This window comes from Perissodus microlepis, chromosome 5, assembly GCF_051167445.1.
Source record: "Perissodus microlepis isolate ML-2025 ecotype Zambia chromosome 5, ASM5116744v1, whole genome shotgun sequence".
Lineage (NCBI taxonomy): Eukaryota > Metazoa > Chordata > Actinopteri > Cichliformes > Cichlidae > Perissodus > Perissodus microlepis.
In genome coordinates, this window is record NC_140465.1 from 456,420 (window position 1) to 480,320 (window position 23,901).

At 44.6% G+C, this 23,901-nt stretch overlaps 1 protein-coding gene across 3 annotated transcripts in view; it reads left to right on the forward strand.

Annotated features, from left to right (window-relative positions):
• Positions 1-23,901, forward strand: part of LOC146386331 (calcium-dependent secretion activator 1-like) — a 331,088-nt gene that overhangs the window by 74,894 nt on the left and 232,293 nt on the right. The window lies entirely within an intron of this gene.

Sequence of the window (23,901 nt, forward strand, 5' to 3'; positions counted from 1 at the left end):
AATTTGTTTTGGAGTTTTCCAATAGCCACTCTTGTGTTTTCAACACCATTCTGCGAATTCCCACCCAGTACTCATTGAAAATGGTGGTCGAGAAGGGTGCAAAATTCGTAGAACTTTTCAAACTGAGCCAAAATTCTGTGGATTCAAAATTCTCCTGGGAAAACCACAGACACGTTCGAGTTAGCAATGCCCCTCATCCGGCCCCTTACCCCCGCCTCCCCCGCCACTCCTTTTAAAAATTGCATCGCTCAGTTTTCTCCTGACCATCTGACAATGTTTACCGAGGACAGCTTTGGAGCTCCTGCTGCTGCTGCTCATGCATGGTTCGAGACTACGCCGCTACCGAGCCTGCCGGCACATGTGGCCACACCGCCTCCAGCGACCCCACCACCAGATCTGGCCGCATCGCTAGATCTGGTGATAATTCCTTAATTCAGAAACACCCTCAAGATGTCTGTCAAGGCTGAGAAGTGTCCCATCCCTCGCAGAGACGACATTCTTGTATTTTCCAATTAGAAAAATATTACTTTTTCCGCTACTATGATGTACTCTGTAAAAGATTCTGGAATGGACATTTTACCAACATGTTATTAGAAATTCTCCAGCTAGAAGGGTTCACACCACCCCCGGCTCAAGTCTGAGGCGTTGCTCAGGCCTATTTGTTTGAGCTCAGAGACTCCCACGACATCGAGAGGTGGAAGAAATACAGGCCAGCGTGACTGAGGTCACCAAAACAAACATGCATAAGTCCTGGAGGAAAAATACAACTTGTGGCTCGGGGAGTAATGGGTTATTTTTTAATTTCTTTGTTTTTTCTTTCATGTGAATTTTTTCTAGATTTGTAGTTTTGTTCAACGAAATCAAATGATTAGTTTGCATCAAATAAAACTTTCTTGGAAAACCTTTACAAGAATGAATGTTATTATTTGTTTCACTTGAATCAAATGTTTTTCTTGGTTTACATGAAATAAATGTTTTTTGGAAACTCATTACATGAAATAAAACTTTCTTGGAAAACTTTTACAAGAATCAATGTCATGATTTGTTTAACCCAAAATGTCTTGGTTTCATTATATGAAATACATATTTTCTGGAAACTCGTTAAAACAATCAATGTAATGTAAATGAGTAAGTAAGCAAGTAAGTAAAACTCTGTAAGCCCGTTACACGAATAAGTAACCAGGTTCATCCTGAAATAACCCCATAGTTAAACATAACTTTGACGATCACGCATGGGTGAGCAACTTTTATTGAAACAAGCTTATTATAACCCAGCTCATGCTGGTAGTTTTGGCGGTGTGGAAAAATTGGTTCGAGACTACGCCGCCACCGAGCCTGGCAAGATGAAACCGGGACAAAGATTAACATGCAAACACTTCCTGTCAGGGCAAGACGCTTACACCTTGCACAGGCCGGCTTGATTACGCTTTCAGAGAAATCGCGTGTTTGTCCCGAGACCTCTAAATCAGTTTCAAGCATATCTGTGCACATGCAGGCTTTATCCGCTCATAACGATGGGTATAAATATTTACTTCCTGTTATTAATGTTTTCTCTAAAAAAGCTTATGCATGAGCCTTGAAAAGTAAAACAGGTGTTGAAGTCGCTAAGGCTTTTGACTCTGTTTTAAAAGATAGTGAAATATTTGAAAAGCTACAAACAGATAGCGGTAAGAATTTTTTTAATTCCAGTTTTCAATATATTTTTTTAAACAGTGTCTTTTTATTAAGAGTTTTTCCTTTTATACATATAAACAGAAAGAAAAGAAAAGGATTACAGATGATCTGTACATTCGGGTTAAGTAGCCCGTACATTTAGGCTGTGAAATGAAAGGAAAAAAAAGAAGAAAGAAAAAGAAAAAAGGGAAATAAAGAGAAGAAAAAAAGAGAAAAATAAACATATATATGATATTTACCAAAGTAAAAAGTATCCCTGCAAAATAATCCCATTCATTCCCACCCAGGTCACTGCCCTAGACCTGTACATTGTATTTCCACACCTGAAAAATTCTTATAGATTTTGAAATGCATCAAGGAAGGGACCTGACATGCTTTGAAATTTCCCAGTAGAGTTCTGGAGTGAGTGTCTTATTTTTTCCAGTTTTAGACATGCCATGAGGTCATATAACCACTGTTTGTGAGTGGGAGGTGAGGAGCGTCCTGCCACCTCAGTAGGATTGCCCTCCTGGCCAACAGGGAAAAGAATGATAACCAGTTTTCAATCTTTAATGAAGATGTATGGTATAAGTCATTTCGCTACAGGCAGCCATCTAAAAGCCTCAGTCTGTGAAAGGTTTAATAGAACTCTTAAAAGTAAAATGTATAGATATTTCACCACTGTAAATACTTGCAGATATGTGGATGTCTTACAAGATTTATTACACACTAGTTATCATCGTTCCATAAAAATCGCCCCCAGTCAAGTAAATTCAGACAACACGCCGCTAGTATTTCAAAACTTGTATGGGGCTTTTCCTATTCGTTGCAGAAATAAGCTCATGAAATTTAAAAAGGGAGACTGTCTAAAGTTAGAGGTGTGTTTGATAAAGGCTATGAGCAGACTTTCATGGATGAAATATTTACTATAGACCAATGCATACCTAGGGATCCCCCTGTTTATAAAATCAAAGATTACAATGGGGAACCAATTATCGGTAGTTTTTACAGTCATGAGCTGCAGAAAATCAATCTGGTTCAGGGTAAGCTGTATCATATAGAGAAAATTCTGTCAAAACGTAAACAGAGGGGGCAAATGTATTTCTTTGTCAAATGGCGGAACTGGCCTGAAAAGTTTAATTGCTGGATTAAAGCCAGTGAGCTTAAAAACCTAAAAAAAACCTGGACCTCATTTCACGCTGGTAACAGGATAAGAATGACTGTCAGGTCGCACGGCTTTTACGTAACGCTACCTTCAAACACAAATGTATTTAGAAATAACACCAGTAGCAGTTTCCGTGTGGATCTTGCCCACCATCTCCATCTCAATGGGGCCTGGGAGGTGGCTCTCACTGAAATTTCATATCCCTATACATGGTTCAATCTTCCGAATGATATGGCATATTTTGAATGGAGGAAAAAGACTGATGCAGAGCAGAAGCCCGATGAGGTCGTTGAGACAAAAATATGTGCTGGTTTTTATCAAGATCCTAACATCTTGAGATCAGAGCTTGAGGCCTGCCTTAGGCGTATCGAGTCCAATATTTATCTGAAATATAACCCAATTCTCAAATAATTGGAATACATATCTGGTGGGGTATATCATCTCAAATTTTTCCACCCCTTGTATATATGCTTGGTGTCACACCAGGGGTCTGGTTAAGATTCGAGCGCAGGTTTGCCCTGTAACCAGCGGATATAAAGGCAGGGTGTTACCATTTCTATTGTTATTCCGATATTGTTACACCACAACTCGTTGGTGACAGCTACTCCCCCCTCCCGTGTGCTGTCAAAATACAGGGTACGTAAGGAGATGTCATATCGCAAAACCGCATCTGAAGACCGCTGTCAAGAACATAGCCTAGGACGTCCTGACTACAGCTGTCAGTAAGTTCAACCATGCAGACACAGCAGGAGTCCAAGAGGGCTCAGGGTTAAACATGCTCTCGAGTAGGCCCTTAAAACGCCTGCCTGGTCAAAGACTGACAGAGTTTAAAAAGCCGAAAAAAAGTGTCAAAAAGAGACAAATGGTTATAACCGTGAGACATATAGCACGCAATTCTAAGCAAGATATTTTCTAACTAAGAAAAACCAAGAATGTCTATACTTCACGAGCGAGTGTACCTTAAGCGCACTGCTAACTGGTGGCTGGTGGGTCCCTGCAGACTAAGGGCTCATACACAGGGACAGGGTGCACCAGGTTGTGATCAGATCTGCCCAGGGGAGGTAGAGGTGATGAACTGTATGCCTCTTCAGCATTGGCATACAGTAAGTCCAGTGTTTTATTGTCTCTGGTTGGGCATGTCAGATACTGGGTGAAGGTGGGCAGCGTGGAGTCCAGTGAGACATGATTAATGGGCTCCCGGAGATTGCGTTTGCAGTCTGCTGACCACAGAGTGGAGAGAGTCACAGGCTGCATCCGCGTTGGCCGAAGGGGGGACATACGCTGTTATCGCGATAACATGCGAGAATTCCCTGGGGAGGTAGTATGGACGCATGCTAACAGCTAACAGCTCAATGTCTCTGTTGCAGGGTTGTTCTTTCACAGTGATGTGCCCAGGGTTACAACATCTGTCATTCACAAACACTGCCAGTCCCCCTCCTTTCCTCTTTCCGTGCCCTCTCGTCCTGTCTGCCCGCAGCAGCTGGGATCCCTGTAGCGTCATGCTTGTGTCTGGAGTTAGCGGTGTTAGCCAGGACTCCATTAGCATCATGATGCTACATTGCTGATACTCTCTCTATGACCAGGTTAGTGACATGAACTCATCCATCTTATTGGGCAAAGATCTTACGTTTCCTTTTTTTAAAAATACAAAACAGGTATTTTTATTCAAAAGTTCATATTTACAGTAAATTATTGGCAGCTGTTGCAGCCAGAATGTCGTCTAAAAAATTAAGGTCCAACAAATGAGGTAATAAACATAATAGGGCTGATTGGCATAAAACTTACATTCTTTGACTTTTTGTCATAATTTGCTAGAAGCATTAATAAAAATCAGTAGAGACAATTATTACATTAAACAGTTAATATTAAATAATCAAATTAATGACTAAAAAGGCACTGATCTAATTAATATCAAACTTAATACAACCAAAAACAAATAAGTACATAATAAACAGTCAAATTTTTTTTTAAAACACTTGATACTTGCAGTGGTTGACAAAGTTTCTTTTTATCCAGATTGATAGTAGAGGGCTTTCAAAACAGTCTCTGATGGTGTCTGAGGGACTGGAACAGGTTTTGGTTCCAATGTGTGTAGATTAGCGTTCTTTCCTTGCAGTCTTCAGTCTTGAGGTTTTCAACAGGAGTGTTGTACATCTCTCTGGTGCATTCTGCTCCACACTGGATTTGGATCAGTTGGATCATTTGGACCACCCTGAAAAACAGATTGCGTCATTAAACAGTATCTACAGAAATGTTGTGTACGACTAAAGCAGAAGCCACCAGTGCAATGTGAGCCCAAATTATCTACAGCATGCAAAACAAGGTTCACTTAACTACAGTTTTATCTATTTATTTCTATAACCTAGAGGATTAACAATGCAAAGGCATCTTGGTATAACAGTAGTTTGAAACATAATGGATTTTGGTTAAAAAAAAAAAAAAGTACTACTTTTGAATATCTTACCATCACTAATGTCACACAGTACATCTGATGGAGACTCAGCTGATTGCTCACCTGTTACACATCTCTGCCACAAATCAGAGTCTAACAAATATTTCAAAGTCTCTCTTAGAGGTACATAGTATGCAGACTGATCTGTTCTATTCTCACTTTGTCCTAAAAACATTTTCTTGGGCTCCACATAGTTCAACATGTGTATGAATGACTGTGTTCTGGAGTATGTTGTCCTCACTGGCCCTTTATGACATGCAGAAAACAGCCTGGATCCCTTGACCGCCTCACAAAGCTCATCAGATAATGTTGTTTCAGTTTTAAGAAGTGTGAGCTTATTCAGAGTATATGACTGACCCAACTCATGTATTTTTTAAAATTTCCTCTACAATCGTCAGGATGGCAGAAGCAGGTCGCAATGAAATACATAACCCCTCAGTGACTTCACTGACTTGGCACAGAAATCTAAAAGGAACATTGTCTTTAGCTGCTCCTGGTAAATTAAACTGCCGTTTGTTTCACAGTAAAGCTAGCTAAAATCTTCAACTTGCTGCATTAGCATGAACTTTCCAGAAAACTAAACAGGACTGAAGGCAAAGCCTGTGGCAGAGGAACGCTTTCAACGCAACAAGAAAACTGACCAAGCGAACTATGGTAACAGCTGATATACGTTTCACGTCTAATGATATACTTACATTGAAATAGAAGGTTGTTGGTTCAGTGCAGGGTGCTGCTGGCACTGCCTTGCTAAGCTGAGTGAGTCTGGACCAATGACTGTATAAAAGATGGACAACGCGACAGCACCCCAAAAATGAAGCCCCCTGGTGTCTGGCTTTAGTATAGGTCATAAACCCCGCCTCCTCCATGTTAGCGAATGGGACTAGGGTCAGACTAAATTAATTCTCCTAAGATAAACTTTTTCCAAAGATTCTTTCTTTTGTTATCAATAGTTCTCACCACGTTGATTGATGTCCAAGGGGTCTCCTTTCCCATAAGTTTGATTCTAATTCCTACCGCGGTGATGTTAAATTGGGGTGTAACGTCATCATAGCAGCTTTGACTGACAGCTGCAGTCACGGAGAAACTTGCGTATCTCTGTTCGGTAATAGCAGATAGAGCGTAGGCTCTGAGAGGACGGCCAGCGTTTATGTTATGAAAACACACCTGATTGTTTTAACCGCTCGCTCTCCGTCTATAACGCCAGTTCCGAAGCCACGCTTCGTGCACTGATCGTTACTAGAATAACTGCGTGTCTGTTCCAACCCACCGCTAGCCTTCGCCGCGTTTGGGTCTAGCCAGCACGCCACACGGGCACGCCGAATTACTGTGTGTAATTCGCCCAATCGTGACAGGATGTCTGAGCCACATATAGACCCAGTGGAATTCGAACGGCTGAAAGCCGAAGTACTATATCTTCGCAGTGTGGTAGATCAGATGAGCACAAAAATGGAGTCTCTCACCGAAACTGTCCTCCAACTTTCCACTTCCGTCACCTCGCTGCAACGTCAGCCAGCGCCGGTGAGCGCGGAGCCCTGGATCGGACTACCAGATAAGTGGAACGGAGTTGATGGCCGGCCTGATGGTTTGCTCGCCACTTTAGACATGCTGTTTGAATGTCAGCCCACTAAATACGCCACCGCCCGTGCAAAAGTTGCAATGTTAACCTCTCTCTTGTCTGGCCAGGCTCAGGAATGGGCCGCGGCTCAGGAATGGGCCGCGGCTCTCTACAACAATAAATCTGCAGCTTGCAATGACTATGCCCTGTTTGTTGAGGAATTAAAAAAGACGTTTGTTCCCCCGAGCAGTGAAGTGGAAGTGGAGGCACAGCTGCTTCATTTACGCCAGGGCAGTCGACCCTCAGTTTCCATGGTGGCCCCAAATGTGTTTTCCTAGATGGGTTTATGCTGGGTCCCAGATAAGCCCCAAATCAGGCCCAGCCAACAAATGAGTATGGGGCCCAGATGGGTAGAAGCGGGTCTGATTGTTGGGGCCCACTTGGGTTACCCACCTGGCACCCAGCTACTTTTGTCCTCAATTTCCATGATGGCCCCAAATGTGTTTTCCCAGATGGGTTAATGATGGGTCCCAAATCAGCCCCAGACAACAAATGAGTATGGGGCCCAGATGGATAGAAGCAGGTCTGATACTTGGGGCCCACTTGGGTTACCCACCTGGGACCCAGCTATTTTTGTCCTCAGTTTCCATGGTGGCCCCAAGTGTGTTTGCCCAGATGGAATTTTGGATAATGTGAGTAAACTATAATTTAAATCACCTGTACAACAAAGCCAGTTTATCTTTTTTATTAATACTGATTACTATGAAATTTTAAAACAGTATGCTTTTTTATATAATACATTTTTTTGTTGGGAGAACATGTTGACAAAAATGTCCACAGTATACACAAAACAATAACAAATAAATGTTATACAGTTTAAAGGAAAAACAAATGCAGCAAACCACAGCTTCTCACTCATTCACGAATCCATTGGTCCTGAAAGAAATAAAATGAAATAAAAAATTAGTGCATTTTCACAAACAAAATCAGATTTGCGATAGTACTGGAGTTGTTTTGGAGGTTGTGCTGTTCAAGTTGTTTGACCTCCTACATTGAACTCTTTGAAGACCGTGAGTATTCATGGAAACAGAAAAGCTATTTACAAAATGATTTACAAAGTAGGCACTCAAAAATTAAATTAATGTGAAATATTTTACCTTATACCATCTGAATTGAAGACAAATGTTTAAAAGACGTCTACATAGTTACAATGATAACTGGTGTTGTGGGCTGTCTCAGTGATCGGCACAGAGCTTAGAACAGGCAAGTGGTTAACCAGTTTTTTGCATGGTGCAGCACCTCATAATGAACACAAAACAAAATAGTAAAATGTAACAAGGGCTACATCTACCAAGGAGAAACCAGATTCCACTTCTTGAGGTGTGTGCCAGGCGGGCGCCAATGATTTTCATGTAAATCAAAAATAGGGCCATCAGATAAATCAGTGTGTTACCCATTACACTGGTAAAAATACAGGCTGGCTCTGGAGTTCCTGGAGCTTATTCACATTCTGTGAGCAACCAAAAAACTGTTTAGTGAGAGACTTCTTCAAGTATGCTGCAAGCCAGAAAGAAACATGGTCATTCCTGCCAGCAGCCACCAACCTCCAGAACAACATGAGCTGATGGTTTCATCTCCACAATTTGTACAGTCTATCTAAACCACATGTGTCAAAGTCAAGGCCCGCGGGCCACATCCGGCCCGGCGTACATTTATATCCGGCCCGCAAGATCATTTTATATAGATGTACTATTATTGTTATACATGGCCCGGCGATATGAGGCGCTAATAATATACAAACTACAGATCCCATAATGCAGCGCTGCAGCCTCCTTGCTGACCGCTAGGCTAACTGGGAACATTCCCGCGTCAATCAAGTCAAACTTCTGTTATTGCGAAGCTAGCCGCTCACAATGGTGGAGAGAAAAGTTGATTCTGAATGACTGCAGCTGTAGTGAGCATCCGTTATTCAAACATCAACAAAATATCTTACAACTAATGAACTTACCATATAGCACTTCAAAAACTTTAAGCCCTCGAAATTCCTGCTTTCCATGGCGCCCAACGAAGTTATATTGCCTGGAATGAGCATTGTCCATAATGAAGGCCATCATTCTTCTTGTGGCTTCATCAACAGTGCTCCCTGCGATCTCTGCCACAACAGCAACCTTAGGACACGCAAGGACAATAATTTTACTGACAGTAGTACCATCAGTCACACCAAGACAAACACTGTCTGATGCGAATGCAAAGAGCTAAATGATTCACCAAAAGTAATTTCTTAAGTTTTGGGTTTGGCATTGTACAACTTATAACTAGGTAATGTTTGTTATTTAAGTTATTTTATTAACAAAAATAGCAACTTTTGTTCAGCTCTCCTCCCACTCCATTGCACTGACCATGTTCGAACACAGCAACTTTCCTTGATCATAACTGCTAGCATGAAACACAGACTGATTGAGGCATTAATCGTTGAATATTGTTATTACATCATTATTATTTACCACTTCTTTTAGGAAGACAGGGTCTGCCAGTTTTTGCTCCTGTGCTGCCACATCTGCTACTGTCCGGATGGGAAATACAGCACCCTCGGGTAATACTGCAGCAACTGGTCCATCATGTTGTGTAAGGAGAGACTGTAGCATTCGACTGTGGACCCTCTGAGTGTCCTTAATGTCTTCCAGGAGGGTTAGAACATGTACAAACATGCTTGTATTGGTGGCTTGTAGAAGTTGTCTTGGAACTGGTTGTGAAACCACAGGTGAAGGAGTTGAGGGTTGTAGCGGCTGAACAAATGGATGAGTGATGTTCAGGAAGGGAGTTTGACTTGAATGTCTATTCTCCATTGCTGATGGTGGTGAGGTCTCTGGCTGTTCCGCAGTGTTGTCCCAATCCTCATCGGAGCTCGACGGGATCACTGGCCTTAAAAAAACAAACAAACAAACAAACAAACAAACAAACACAAAATACAACAAACACACACACACAAATAAATAATAATCCAAACACATAATTTAGGGTACTGGTTAGTCCTACAAACTAAAAACATTAATGTATATAATGGCATCAAAAAAAAGTCTAAAACAGATTTTTAAAAGTCAACAAGTTATAAAGTGCCATTTTGAAATCATATCTGAACCTGATGAGGAGCAAGGGTCTGCTAAAGAAACTGTCAGTTTGTTTTTGTTTCTTATAATCTCAATAATAAATTTTTGCTTTTAAGGTGTTTTTAACATAATTACCTCCTTTTCTGCTTCCCCTTTCCCAATCTGCTTCCAGAATCCAAATAAATTCCACCCAGGAAGGTTTCTAATGGGAAGCAGGAAATGCTGTCTAAAGGGCCAAACTTCCGTACATCTTGAGCTAGGTGTATTAAAGAATGTATATTATAACCAACAAAGTCAAGACCATAAATCAAAGCAAAATCTTTCACAAACTGCTTCAAAACATCCTCTGCATAATCACAGTCAGTTATCAATATACAAATCAGGACTTAGAAGAATTCTTATAGATACAGATAACAGTATAAAGTATCTATACATTTGGCTTGGTATATTATTCAGTAGAACAACTGGGCTTGTGTAAAGCAAAACTTGTCTCAATTCAGTTGCTTTCCACGTGCTAATTTCAATGAGAGACCTTGGTTTCCTTGCAAAACTTTAAGGCAAATATTGCCTGACAGAAACCATGAATGCTGAAATCAGTTAGAATTTGCATAGACTGTCTGCATTTTCGGGGACCTTTTAACCAAAGATAAATAAGCTTGCGCAGTACCCCCATATCCCACACCCAGCACAAAGTTTCATCAGTCCTTCAATCAACAGAAATTTCATGAAAACATAATCTTTAGCATGTTCATCGCAATCATAGTGCTCTTCCTCAAGTGTTTTATTCTCAAAAGAATCAGAGTGCAAAATTAAGTCCTGATGATGCTCTGACTCATTTTACTGTGAAACGAGACTAAAATGTTCAACAACTTTCTGAGCTAGTCAAAGGAGCTTGCAAAGAAAAGCGTCTGGACTTCTTTAAGTTACTTGAAGACGTTTCACCTCTCATCCGAGAAGCTTCTTCAGTTTCTGAGCTATTTTCCTCTGAGCTCTTTGTCCTCTCAGATTGCTCCATTGCTTTCTGAAAGACAGCTCACAGATTCTGAAGCTCCAGGTTTCATCACTCTCCAACCAAAATTAACTGAACCAGCAGCAAAAGAAGATCCAAACTACGCTTCACATTTGATAAATACTGTCATTAATTCCCTCTTGCTGTCTTGTTTCCACCACGATTGGGAAAAAAAAAAAAAAAAAATCACACTTCCTGCACAGCTCTCTCGTAGTGTACTTCAAGAAAAGTTTCCCTCATCTGAAATATGTTTTCCACATTATTCCCTTGCTTATTATACATCAGTGTACGGTAGTGCTTAGCGCTGTTGTCAGTTGGTTTTTTTTGTGCCAAATTATGCCAAATTGCAAAAAACTCAGCTTGTTCTCTAATAAAACCTCTAAAAAAACCTCTGTAACTTTGCTCTGCTTTACTTCAGCAGTATCAGGTAATGTTCATATATTGATTCATGGTTTTCTTCAGTTTTTGTTCAACTGCAGAATATTTCTAAGGCTATCTGATTTAAAAAGCCACTCCAGGAAAATCTCCTTTTTTTTCTGTGTTATATCCTCAGTTACTTTGGCATAAAGACATCTGCTGTGATGCTTACACCAGCCTTAAAAGCTGTTGTATTACAATAAAAGACCCTGACATCGCTTTATAAAGTAACAATTCTAATTGTTACAAACTCAAAAAAAGATTCCTACTAGTATATTTCTGGCATGCATCAAATTTTAAATAGAAATGAATTTTGAAATATACACTGCTTCTTATGTCAAAGTCTGTAAAAATAAAGAAAGAAATAAACCACACATAACCTTGCTACTATTCGCTCCACTGTCCAACAGCAAAATCAAACCAATATACAGATATTAATAACATATTAATGTAATAGTGTGACTATGCAATTTATAAGTAGCCATAGTCATAATCAAAACAACAAACATCTCACGTTTTGAGATAATTGCAAACCCTCCTGGCCAATAACCACACAAGCTGTCCATGCAGGAAGGCTGATAAAGGAGCATGCACAAAATTCAAACAAATTTAAGCCATAATGAAACAAATTAAAATAACAGTGCGCATGCACAAATCAGGCATCAGACAAACACTTAAAGATCACAGATCTTTAGAACCACATCCAAAGAGCAATTGCTTTTCTTTTTTATAAATAAATAAATGTGTAGATTCTAGCTAAATATACATTACAAAAAGGAAAAAAGGAGGGCCACAGCAATCATAGTAAAAGGAGTTGGCACCGTGGCCCTAACAAGACCGATCAGTTCTGCTTAAATAATCAGTTTCCCTCATGTACAGAGCTTGCACAACAGTAAGAGGCAGATTCTAGAGTCAGTACAGTATTTCTGATGAAGTTCTCACTAAAACAACTACACATATAAAGTTGCATGCTAAAGTGTGTATAAAAAAAACCCAAACAAATCAGGAACACCTATATTATTATTTTTTTGCTTTTTCTGGAAAAATGAGAACAATGGCAAGAAAAATGATGATGATGTCTTCTACAGAAATAGAGTGCTCACTGATTTGCCTCTCTGACTGCTGTGCATGCTCCTGACACAAGGGCAAAAGCTGGGGACTAGTTGCTCATGGCCATGGCCTACCCCTCCTCACTTAGCTGTGAGGAATGAAGCTAATAAAGACAACACCAAAGTAATTTTGGTTGCTCTGATAGTGAAAATACCCTCCCATATTCCTCTTAAAAAATTAGAACTTCGTTAAATTGGTCTAATACAGTCCTTTATTAATACTAATCATAGAGAAAAACCAAGATAATGTTTAAGTATAACTTGATGTTAAGTACACGCAGTCATTAATTTTGGTGCTAGTTAAGCAGTATACACTATACAGGACACCAGACAGTGCTTTCAAACTGTGAAAATTGGCTAAATACAACATTACGTAAACATTTCAACTAGCTTAGCCTTGCTTGAGTGCTAGGAAAAAGTTCGCCAGCACTTGTGCCATACATTACTTTGCAGCATCATAACTTTGTAAACATTTCATTTATACTTAGGGATTCAAATTAAGTCAAAAAGTTCTTACCCTTAGTGCAGAAAATAAGTCCATAGCTCAAAGATGCACTTAATCCAAAAATTGCCAGCTTAACTGTCAGCTTTGTCCAAGGGCGGGAAATGAAGAATCTTCCAGAATGGGGGGGACGGGTTTGAGAAAACCTCGTGATATTTCATGAAATAACACGAGATTTCGAAAAGCACTCCTACATGGAGTGAAATTTTTTTCCCACTCAAATGTAAAACCATTTATTTTATTTTATTAAGCGTCTTACAATTTTAAGTCACATCTGTTCTTTGTGTTTCACTTATATTAATATATTTTATATGTATATTTTGTTATTAATTAAATATACATATGCTGCCTCTGGCATAATTTATTATCAGTTATTTCATCTTAATTCATGTTTATACTTACACATGACTAATAATTATACTTAACTAAGGTCGTTAAACTCAGTTGCCTGTTCATGCAACTTCCCATATGTTACCCATATGGTGCCCATAGAACATAGCCCATCTGGGCTGGCTCAGGTGGGTCCTACTTGGCTAACCCAGGTGGGTCCCAGATTGGATGCCCATTGTAAGCCCATCCCCACTTGGAACCCCCATAGCCCATGTGGGGCCCACATACTGGTGTTTACTGGGCTGCGGGGGAGTCCCACCTGGCCCTTCCCACTCCTCTGACCCCTCTCGTTTTCTGTTACCAGTAATATTTCACCTGAAACACCAACAGTTCTCATCTGAAGCCCTCCTGGACACCGGAGCCGCTGAGAACTTCATCGACCAAAAACTAGCCTCTCGACTTCGCATTCCGTTAACTTCCGTTGATCGATTTCTCCCGGTGACCTCAGTAGATGGGCGACCCCTCCAACCCTACCCGATCCAGTTCCAGACCCAGCCGGTTCGCATGTCTATTGGGGATCATCAGGAGGAGATCCGGTTTCTAGTAGTCTCGGCCACTTCCTCTCCTCTCATCCTTGGATACCCCTGGTTCCGTCAACATGACCCCCACATCTCCTGGTCTTCCTGCCAGATCCTGGATTGGGGTCCCCAGTGTCCACGCCGCTGCCTTCTCTCTCGGACCAAAAAGAACTCAAAGTCAGAAGAGGCCTCACTCCCGGAGCCCATTGATCTGGATAAGATCCCTCCAGCTTACCACGACCTATCTGAGGTCTTCAGTAAGAGGCGAGCCTCTACTCTACCTCCTCATTGCTCCTAGGACATGGCCATCGAGCTCCTCCCAGGAGCGGTCCCTCCTCGTGGTCGCCTGTTCTCTCTGTCACCCGCAGAGAATAAGGTCATGGAGGAGTACGTTGCTGAGGCTCTCCAACAGGGCTTTATTCGCCCTTCTACCTCTCCTGCTGCTGCTGGATTCTTCTTTGTCAAGAAGAAAGATGGCGGGCTCCGCCCCTGTATAGATTATCGGGGCTTGAATAAAGTCACTGTCAAGAACCGCCATCCTCTTTCTCTGCTATCCACCGCACTCGATTCCCTCTCCCAGGCCTGCATCTTCACCAAACTAGACCTACGCAGCGCCTACAATTTGGTGCGCATTAGGGAAGGGGACGAATGGAAGACGGCCTTCATCACCCCTAACGGGCACTGGGAGTACCTGGTGATGCCCTTCGGCCTCTGCAACAGCCCTGCTGTCTTCCAACATCTGATCAACGATGTCTTGCGGGATATGCTAGGCCAGTGGGTGTTTGCTTATCTAGACGACATCTTGATCTACTCCCGCACCGAAGTGGACCATATTCGCCATGTGAGGGCCATGCTGAGCAGGCTGCTCGAGTACCAGCTGTTCTGCAAACTGGAGAAGTGTGCTTTCCATCAGCGGTCCACCACCTTCCTAGGCTTTACCATCTTCTCCGATGGCCTGACCATGGACCCGCAAAAGGTCCAAGCCGTGACCCAGTGGCCTCAGCCCTCCAGCCTTAAGCAGCTACAGAGCTTCCTGGGCTTTGCCAATTTCTATCGGCGCTTTATCCGTAATTTCAGCACCGTTGTCGCCCCACTGACATCCCTCACCAAACCAGCTAACCTGCCTAAGCCCTTCTGCCTCTCCCCAGGTGCAAAACAGGCATTCCGAGACCCTATCCACCGGTTCACTACGGCCCCCGTCCTGCTCCACCCTGATCCTGCCAGAGATTTTGTGGTGGAGGTGGATGCCTCCGATGTTGGCGCTGGCGCCGTCATTTCTCAACACGGCCCGGATGGAAAACTTCACCCATGCTGCTATTTCTCAAGGAAATTTTCTCCCACGCAGCAACGGTACGGTGTCGGAGACCGAGAACTCCTGGCCATCAAGTGGGCCTTAGAAGAGTGGCGGCATTGGCTCCTGGGAGCGAAAGACCCTTTTCTGATCTGGACTGATCATCAGAACCTGATCCATATTCGTTCTGCCAAGCAGCTCAACCCAAGGCAGGCCCGTTGGGCCTTATTCTTTGAGCCTTACAATTTCCACCTCGCCTACCGCCCTGGTTCCAAGAACGCTAAGGCAGACGCTCTCTCCAGACAGTTCGCCCAGGACGGCCTCACGTCAGACCCTGGACCTATCCTACCTTCTCATTGCTTCGCTGCCCCCCTTCGGTGGCCCTTGGAGGACTCTATCCGGGATGCCCTGACCGCCGAACCACCTCCGCCTGACACCCCTGCTGGGAGGCTCTATGTACCATCCCGGTGCCGTCAGGAGGCCTTGCTCTGGGCTCACTCCTCCCTGCTCTCTGGTCACCCGGGGCCTGACAGGACCCTCCAACTCCTCCGTCGTGCCTTCTGGTGGCCCTCCATGACTCGGGACGTCCGTGAATTCGTTTCCGCCTGTGACACCTGTGCTCGGGCCAAGTCCTCCACTCAGCCTCCCGCTGGCGACCTTCGCCCTCTCCCTGTGCCGGGACGTCCCTGGTCCCATGTCGGCCTTGACTTTGTTACCGGCCTCCCATCCGTGGACGGTCTTGACACCATCCTCACCTTTGTAGACCGGTTTTCAAAGGCGGTGCACCTGGTCGCTCTGGCCGGTCTCCCTTCCGCCAAACGGACGGCCGAGCTCCTCTTGGACCATGTCGTCCGGCTTCACGGGTTCCCCAAGGACATAGTCTCCGACAGGGGGCCCCAGTTCACCGCCAGGTTCTGGAAAGCCTTTTGCCGCCTGATTGGAGCGTCTCCCAGCCTCTCGTCCGGCTATCACCCTCAGACCAATGGGCAGGTTGAACGGACCAATCAACAGCTGGGGCGCTTCTTGAGGTGCTTCGTCTCCGCCCAACCGTCGCTTTGGCCTCGTTACCTGTTGTGGGCTGAGCTGTCTGATAACCTTCATGTCTCTTCTGCAACCGGTCTCTCGCCCTTTGAAGTCTGTCATGGTTTTCATCCTCCTATCTTCAGCCATCAGGAGGCGGAAGTCGACGTGCCTGGTTCGCCGCTGTCGTCAGGCCTGGATCAAAGCGTGGGCTGCCATTTCCCGAGCCAACGCTCTGTACACCAAGCAGCATCGTCGCCGCCACCGCCCGGGTCATCCTTTTCAGCCGCGGGGTCGCGTCTGGCTCTCCACAAGGAACCTGCGGCTCAGCACTGAGTCCAGGAAGCTCACTCCCAGGTTCGTTGGCCCGTACGAGGTCACTGCCTGGCTCAACCCCGTGACTTATCGTCTCCGGCTTCCACCCGCCATGAAGGTCCATCCGGTTTTCCACGTCTCGCAGCTTAAGCGGCACGTTACTTCCTCGCTGGCGCCCACATAATTGTGCAGCACGTAAGATCGACAGCGCACAGTGTGCTTTAAGGTAGGAGCCAAAAAGGGTGTAGTTTGTGTGTGTGTACACCTGTGAGCATGAACACGCTTGTTTTTAAAAGGAGCCACAGCCCCGTCCACCAGGGCATGAAGCAGGTATGGAGGAGATCAAAACTCCAGACATCCAGAGGCCCTCAGAACACAAGAGACCAAGGAAGACCAACAGAGGGGCAGCCGCGCCACTGTCCCAGAAAGAGCTGAGGAGAGACCCAGATGAGGGGTCACTCAGCAGCCGCGGAGCATAAGCCAGGGGGGGTTGCAGTGACGTTCCCGGGAGCTCCGCCGGCAGCCAGCTGCGCCAGAGTGACCGAGCCCCAGGCCGAGAGGCCGAGGGCACCCCACCCCCGAAGTGTCCCGAGCGAGCCCCAGGCTCCAGGCCCCGATAAGCAGCCACCAAGGAGTGAGCCGGTGCATACCTGGACACCCATCCCCGGACACAAAGACCCACCAACGCACCGATGTCTGAGGGCGTCTGCCACTGGCAGGGGAAGTGATGGGGGGAGATAGGCCTCCATACCTTGGAGGGCCTGAGATGTCCCAAGAGAGGTGGCGTCTGATACCCGACCTGACATATGGACACAGACATACAGGCACACACAGATACAAACATCCATTCCCACCCTCATGCTCTCATATGCAATTACTCAACACTCACCCAACATGGAGACAGACATAAAGAGACACTGTACACACAATCACACTCCCCAAGCGTACTCTAAGCCCCGGGTCTAGGTACCCTTGCCCCTGGAGGGGGAAACTGCACCCAGACCCAGGTGGTGTTACCCTTTTCCCTGCGGTGGGGAGATGCAGACCGCCCCGACTCCGCAGCAGCAGGGAGGCCCCACATTCCAGTCGGACGGCCAAATCCTCCTCCTAGCCCCCCCGCTCCAGCAGGCCGCAGAGAACGGGGGTGTGAGAAGACTCCAAACCTCCCTCCGCCTGCTCATATGTAGTGTTGATGCATGTGTGTTCTAAGGTGCATTTAAAACCCAGGAGGGCATGGAGCTACCTGCCAGAGAGCAGCAGGTAAGCGCATAGCCCCTCCTGATAGCCCTCAATGTCTACGTGTATTTAAAATTGAGAGGCGGGCAACGACGCCAGGGGTGAGGTTGTACACCCTGATGGTAATTTGGAGTCCGTGTAGCGTGCCCACCCCCAAGATCCTATATGTATGTGTTATGAGAGTGTGAGTAATGTGAATGTCTAAGTTGTGAGATAAAATTGAGGCACAGGCAGCCAGAAGGGGTGACACACCTTTACCCCAAGGCCCTGCATGTGTTGGTGATTGTGGTGGAGCGGGAAGAGGGAGGCAGCTGGAGATGGGGAGGGAAGGAAGGGAGGGGCAAGTGACCCCTCCCTGGGGCCAGCTCCCCCGCTGACCCCAGTAGGCACCCCCATACTCCGCAACCCGCCAGGGAAAGGGGGCCCAGGCCCATCCAGACCGGGGCCCAGAACAGCAGCGCCGCCTGGCCCCACCACAGAGAAAACTGCACCCATCCCGTCATCAACTCGTCTTCCAGACTACACAAGACAATAGACGCCCTTACTGGCGGGCATTTGCTCGCACCGGGCAGGTGGCAACAACATGCCCTTTCTGGCCACAATACAAACACTTACCAGAAGTGAGGCACCCGTGTCGCTCCACGGGAGTGAGGTGAGAGCACCTGATTTGCATTGGCTCTTCCTTGCGCTCCAGGGTGTGGCTGGATCCAGAAAAACTCTCCGCAGTGGCGGTGCCAGGGCACCGCAAAGGATCCTGGGAATCGTAGTTCCGGGTTGCGTGGCGTGCTCGCAGCCTGTCATCAATGCGAATACACAGAGACATCAAATCATGAAGTGTAGCAATTCACGCATAGCTAGTTCGTCTTTCAATTCTTCCTGGACATTATTTAATAAGGCTGACCTCAGGGCCTCCTCACACCAACCTGTTTCCTGTTAGAATAAATTGAGAAGTAACACTAGAAACAGAGATTATCGGAGCTGTACTGACGAGAATAACTCAGCGATTCAGCGAAGACGCCTTCTGAGCCCTCAGCTTAAATAGCAGCCCAGGAGTCCACATAATCAGGTAGATTTACAGCAGGTTCATGGGCCAAGGGCGGGAGCCCAGCTGAGCTCCGCCCAGGCAGACAGGTGAGAGACAGGAGAGGGAGAGAGAGAGACAAACTCAAAACAAAATTTGGCCTAGAAACCTAGGTAAACTAGGGAGACACGAAGATCATGACACCAAAGGCATTGTAGCGTTTTTGAAAAAGCATGCTGATCGAGTATCTTTCCATCAAAGACAACTGCAAGCCACGCTGTCTACAGTATGCGGTCAGCACTGTATATTTTTATAGACCAGAGATCATGTGGAAAGACTTATGAAAATGTACTTGCTTTATATGGGTCTAATCAAAAGAAAAATGATGCCATGGTGTTTTGTAAAACGATTTATCACATGTGTAATAAGATGTAAAGCTAGCAATTTTAACCAGACTTCATGCTCTCTGAAAGCTTTTAATGATTACCACTCGTGTTAAAAAATTATATTGCGAATAATACCGTGTTGAGGTGCCTCAAGTGTAAGCCCCTCTTGACAGTTATCTATGTAATTTTCAACAAGGTACTTTACAGATTCAAAGTTGACCCTCTCGCAGACATCATGTGTTTGTGTGATCCCTTTTGCTATCAAAACAACTTTCCCGTTTTTGGTCATATATCCATAACTTTTAGGTCCAGCTGCAACACACTCTGTGATGAAATCATGATGATCTAACCCATTTGTCAGATTGCCTTAATATATACCTAATTCTAGTTCCGTCATTTTCTCTAGTGAGATACACAACACTATCAATAGTAAATAGCTCTTTCCTGTGACTTATCCAAGTAGCTATATAGTTTCACACGCCCATATGAAGTAGTGAAGGCTGCAATGAAGATATTATCTGTGGAGTTCCGGGGAGTGGAGTACAGAGATCACTATAACACCATTGAATAAGAGCCACTTCATCGCTGACAAAAGAGAAATGGCTCACTTTAAATTTTGCAGAAAACCTAGATCCGCCCCTGACCCCAACCCAGCACTGTGATTAAGTAAGCCGTCATTTGCGGTGAAGCCAGTCACTGCTGAACTTCAACAGGTAGCAAATCAATGAGAGCCAGGCTGCAGCCTCTGTTTCTACCTGTTCATGTTTCTACAGTAGAATCACTGTGATGATCGTTTTAAAGTCTCTTTGTTCTGGTTTTCATCTTTTATTTGTGCTGTCAGCTTTGTGCAGTTGGCATAAGTACAGACATTCTATACTTAAGTAGATGTACAAATGCTATTGTTGAAGACAATCTCAGGACAAAAACCAACCCCCCAGGCTGCAGGAGACTTGGGGTGGGTGAATGACCTAAATAAATATTTTAATAGGTTTGATCAACCACCCACCCCTCCCCCAGCATCGTCCCCCCTGCTGCAATCTCCTTCATCTTCAGGGACTGCCTGTCCTTCATCTCAGGACTTCACACCTCTCAGCTTCACACCTCCCAGCTCCCAGCCATCACACCCACCCCCGGCTCCTGTGGACTCCAACATACACCCCCCTCCCCCAAAATCCACTCTTTCTATCTCAGCACTTCAAGTGAGGAACGAGCTTCGCAAGATCAAGGTGCGGAAGGCTGCAGGTCCAGATGGCATCAGCTCCAGGCTCCTGAGGTGCTGCGCAGATAAACTGTGTGGCATCCTAGGTTATCTGTTCAACCTGAGCCTGTCACTGGGGAAAGTACCACAGCTGTGGAAGACATCCGGTGTGGTACCGGTACCAAAGACCTCCCATCCCAAGGACCTCAGCAGCTACAGGCCAGTAGCCCTGACATCACATCTGATGAAGACCCTCGAGAGGTTGGTTCTAAACCCTCTGCGTCCCCTGGTGAGGTCTTTATTGGATCCGCTGCAGTTTGCTTACCAGCCTGGCATTGGGGTGGAGGACGCCATCATCTGCCTCCTGCACCGAGCTCTGACTCACCTGGAGAAGCCTGGAAGCACTGTGAGGATCATGTTCTTTGATTTCTCCAGTGCTTTCAACACCATCCAGCCACGACTTCTGAGAGACAAGCTGGAGCTATCAGGAGTGGACCACCACATGTCCCAGTGGATACTGGACTACCTCACAGAACGCCCACAGTATGTGAGGTCACACGGCTGTGTCTCTGACACGCTGGTCTGCAGTACGGGGGCCCCACAGGGAACTGTGCTGGCACCGTTCCTCTTCACCCTCTACACTGCAGACTTCTCCATCAACTCCCCACACTGCCACCTACAGAAGTTCTCTGATGACTCTGCCATAGTTGGCCTCATCACAGGTGAGGACGACTCAGAGTACAAACAGTGGACTCTGGACTTTGTAGACTGGTGTCAGCAGAACCACCTGCTGATCAACGCCGGGAAAACCAAGGAGTTGGTGGTGGACTTCCGGAGACGCAGACTCACCACACTGACACTGGTGAACATTCAGGGAGTGGACATTGAGATAGTGGACTCTTATAGGTACCTGGGTGTTCACCTGAATAATAAGCTAGACTGGAGCCACAACACCGATGCTCTTTACAGGAAGGGTCAGAGCAGACTCTACCTGCTGAGGCGGCTGAGGTCATTTGGAGTTCAGGGAGCGCTTTTAACCCTTTAAAGCCGGTCGGAGCGGGCACGCTCTGTTTTGCGTAACTATTTTTAAATCCTGGTAGCACTGCAACCACGTAAGCTAGCGCAATAATTTTTTTTACATATGAAACTGGAGTTGTACTTACATCTTATGCCATCAGCTTGTCCTAAGTAACAGTTTCCTTCCTCATATAGCTTTGCAAAAACTGCATAAAAAGCACTTGCAGCAACAAAAACATAATATTCCAGAAACACGCTTTGCCGATCCGATCAGCTGTTTGTAACACTTCCTACGTCCAACAGTGTGAACTATCGCATGTCCTCCATGTCCTGCCCGAAACCGGAAGTGATGTCATTTCGCGGAAATGTAGTTTTTTATCATCAGGGCCTCATGAGCCTATACTGGTGTTTTTAAAAGTTATGTTTGACTTTATGACTTTCTGTGTCGTTTCTGGGATGCTTTGGACTCATATTGCACTGCTGGAAATAGTTTATTTTGATGCATATGCTGTATTTTTGCAAATTTGCATCATAATATTTATTTTAGTTTTTCCTGCAGTATATAAAATTGGTGAATTTCAAAAATAAAACTATGAAGACACTTAAAATAAATTTCCTGTGGTGGGAAACTATTTTGTGCAACCTTTTTGTATTTACAGTTTTGAGGGATAAGCCTCTTAAATTTTTCTAACTAGAAATATATGTTAAAAAAACAAAAACGTTTTTCAATTTTTTTGTAGTTTATTGCACTTTTTTGCAATGTATGTAATTACTATGCACTTAATGCAGACATATTATTAAAATTTGGGCTATAATGGTTGCATTGATGTATATCAACTTGAAATGCTCCCAAAAATGGCTCCACAGCATGTAAAAATATAATATAAGCTCTGCCGGACTTGGTTCTATGGATTGGATTTATACAGCGCTTTTCAAGGCACCCAAAGCGCTTTACAATGCCACTATTCATTCACTCTCGCATTCACACACTGGTGGAGGCAAGCTACGGTTGTAGCCACAGCTGGGGCAGACTGACAGAAGCGAGGCTGCCACATCGTGCCATCGGCCCCTCTGGCCAACACCAGTAGGCGGTAGGGTAAAGTGTCTTGCCCAAGGACACAACGACCAGGACAGAGAGCCCAGGGATCGAACCGGCGACCTTCCGGTTACAGATGCGCTTCCCAACCCCCTGAGCCACGGTTGTGGGCGACCGTGGCTCAGGGTGTTGGTGGCTCTTGTGGTAGGTCTTAAAGGGTTAAAGACCTTTTATGACTCTGTGGTGGCATCTGTCATTTTTTACAGTGTGGTATGTTGGAGCAGCAGTTTATCGGCAGCTGAGAGGAAGAGGCTGGATAAACTCATTAGGAAGGCCAGCTCTGTTCTGGGATGCACCCTGGACCCAGTGCAGGTGGTTGGAGACAGAAGGACTCTGGCCAAAATAACATCTCTGATGGACAGAGTCTCCCACCCCATGCATATAAATTTTGCTGAACTGCAGAGCTGCTTCAGTGACAGACTGCTGCATCCTCGATGCATGAAGGAGCGTTTTCGCAGGTCCTTCATCCTTGCAGCTGTCAGACTGTACAATCAAAACTGCTCCCAACAAACATAGATGTTTACATCTGCGCTGTAACTGCAATAATTTAATCAACCGATTCGCACTACAACCTGAGTTTGCCTCTTACCTGTAGTTAATTTTATTTAAATTAATAACTGTACAGTACTCTGTTTATAGTAACCATTGTCCTTAATGTAAATATGTAAGAAGAAAAAAAAATGTGTATGTTTCTGATCTGTGTCCTGTGTACTGTTTGTTTGTATATGTGTCTTTCTGGCTGCTGTTACAACCAAATTTCCCCTTGTGGGACAATTAAAGGATTATTCTATTGTATTCTAAAAAAATACTTCAGTAAAGTTTGAAATACTGATTCAAAAGTAAGAAAATTACAGGCTGTGAAAAATGTAAGGTTTTGGAGGATGTTTTTATTTTCATGCAAAGCTACCTGAACCTTGTGCTATATTAACATAATGATAAAATATTTTCAGTAGATAGGAATACAAACTTTTAAAAAGTTCTAATTATACTCTAATTATACTCAGCCTGAATCTGAAGGAAAAAAAAATCTATTTTCTGTTGCCTACACAGAGAGTGTTACTTTACTTCTAAATGGGAAAATGTATACAGTCAGGGGTTAAAGTGGGATTCAGCCATTGGGGGAACCCAAAAATTGGTTGTCGTGGCTCAGTGTGGGGTAGATTTTCTTAGTGTACAGGCTGTGATCAGCTGACCTGCTGCTCTTTGTGGATGTACACAACTTAAATCAACCAGATGTGAGCAGATGTTTCTGTTTTTCTAGGTGGTATAAAGTTGGTATGAAGGTGGAATTCAGTCGTTGGATTTAAGCAGCATCATCAGCTAAAAGTCACATGAATCTCTGCTACACTTGATGTAACATAACTCTGACCATGAAACTACAGCCAATGTGGACCAGTCACACACTGTTCTTTACTTTAAATCCATCACAATACAGCAAAATAGC